We start from the raw sequence: 2,180 nt of genomic DNA, 5'->3' as shown, positions 1-2,180 counted from the left end.
CCCCTGGATTCCCGCAGTCGCCGCGGCCCGACCTCACCCCACGCCCCTCCCTGCCTCGCCGCCGGCGGCCAGACTGGCCCCGTCGCGCCGCTGGTCTCGCCCGAGCCCAGCGCCCGGGTTGGCCCCTGTCGGGCGCCCCTGCGCCCGTTACCAGTAGCGCCCGTCCCGGTTTGGCCCCCTAGGGCCTATGACGAACGGGGCCCACGCCCAGAACAAAAATGATAACAAGAAGAAGAATTAAAAATAACAATTGATAATAAAAATAATTAATCAATTAATCAATTAATTAATTAAATAATTAACTTAATTAATCCTGTTTAGTTAGCTAATTAACTTAATTAACCTATGTTAGTTAAACTAATAACCTAATTAGTCCTTTTAATCTGTTAGGTTAGTAAAACAGTGTATGACAAGGGGGCCCCACCCCCTGTTGACCAGTCCAAGCTTGACTGGTCAACTGGGACCCCTTGGACCCACATGTCAGCCCCTCTGGTACACTTATGTGTACCGAGAGCTGGGTGCACTTAGCAATTCACCTTTATTTCGAATTAAAATAATCTAATAATTTTAGAAAATGAATTAAAACTTTAAAAAATAATATAAAATAAACCGTAGATCGGATGGAAAAACTTTATACATGAAAGTTGCTCAGAACGAGGAGGCGAATCCGGATACGCAGCCCGTTCATCCACCACGCATCCCTAACATAGCGAACACGTAACTTTTCCCCTCCGGTTCATAAGTCCGAAAATGCAAAACACCAGGAATACTTTCCCGGATGTTTTCCGCCTCCACCGGTACCACCTCGTACCGCGTTAGGGCACACCTAGTATCACGCTTTGTCATGTCATGCATTGTCATGCATTTGTTTGCAATTTATTTATTGTTTCTTCCCCCTCTTCTCTCGCTAGACACCGAGACCGACGCCGCTGCTACCCAGTACGACTACGGTGTTGACGACCCCTCTCTCTTGCCAGAGCAACCAGGCAAGCCCCCCTTTTGATCACCAGATATTGCCTACTCTTCTCTATACTGCTTGCATTAGAGTAGTGTAGCATGTTACTACTTTCTGTTATTCCTATCCTGATGCATAGCATGTCCTTGCTACTACTGTTGTTACCATTACCTGCTATCCCACTGCTTAGTATAGGATGCTAGTGTTCCATCAGTGGCCCTACACTCTTGTCCGTCTGCCATGCTATACTACTGGGCCGTGATCACTTCGGGAGGTGATCACGAGCATATACTATATACTTTACACAGTTACATTACCTGTGGTACTGTTTGGAGTTGGGGCTGAAGGGGCAGGTGGCTCCATCCCGGTAGAGGTGGGCCTGGGTTCCCGACGGCCCCCGACTGTTACTTTGTGGCAGAGCGACATGGCAGGTTGAGACCACCTAGGAGAGAGGTGGGCCTAGCCCTGGTCGGTGTTCGCGGATACTTAACACCTTTAACGAGATCTTGGTATTTGATCTGAGTCTGGCTATTGGCCTATACGCACTAACTATCTACACGGGGACAGTTATGGGCACTCGACCTCGTGGTATCAGCCGAAGCCTTCGTGACGTCAGCGACTGAGTGGCGCGCCCCGGATTGGACCGTAAGCCTGCTCTTGTATTAAGGGGGCTAGTTCTGCTTCCGGCCGCGTACGCAACGTGCAGGTGTGCAATGGGCGATGGGCCCAGACCCCTGCGCCATAGGATTTAGACCGGCGTGCTGACCTCTCTGTTGTGCCTAGGTTGGGCTGCGACGTGTTGATCTTCCGAGGCCGGGCATGACCCAGGAAAGTGTGTCCGGCCAAATGGGATCGAGCGTGTTGGGTTATGTGGTGCACCCCTGCAGGGAAGTTAATCTATTCGAATAGCCGTGATCTTCGGTAACAGGACGACTTGGAGTTGTACCTTGACCTTATGACAACTAGAACCGGATACTTAATAAAACACACCCTTCCAAGTGCCAGATACTACCGGTGGTCGCTCTCTCACAGGGCGACGAGGGGAGGATCATCGGTTAGGATTATGCTGTACGATGCTACTTGGAGGTCTTCAGTCTACTCTCTTCTACATGCTGCAAGACGAGGCTGCCAGAAGCGTAGTCTTCGAAAGGACTAGCTATCCCCCTCTTATTCCGGCATTCTGCAGTTTAGTCCACATATGATAGCCTTATTCTAGTTGATACCA

Source organism: Triticum aestivum, chromosome 2A (assembly GCF_018294505.1).
Source record: "Triticum aestivum cultivar Chinese Spring chromosome 2A, IWGSC CS RefSeq v2.1, whole genome shotgun sequence".
Lineage (NCBI taxonomy): Eukaryota > Viridiplantae > Streptophyta > Magnoliopsida > Poales > Poaceae > Triticum > Triticum aestivum.
The sequence above is the reverse complement of the archived record's forward strand: the minus strand, read 5'-3'. Positions refer to the sequence as shown.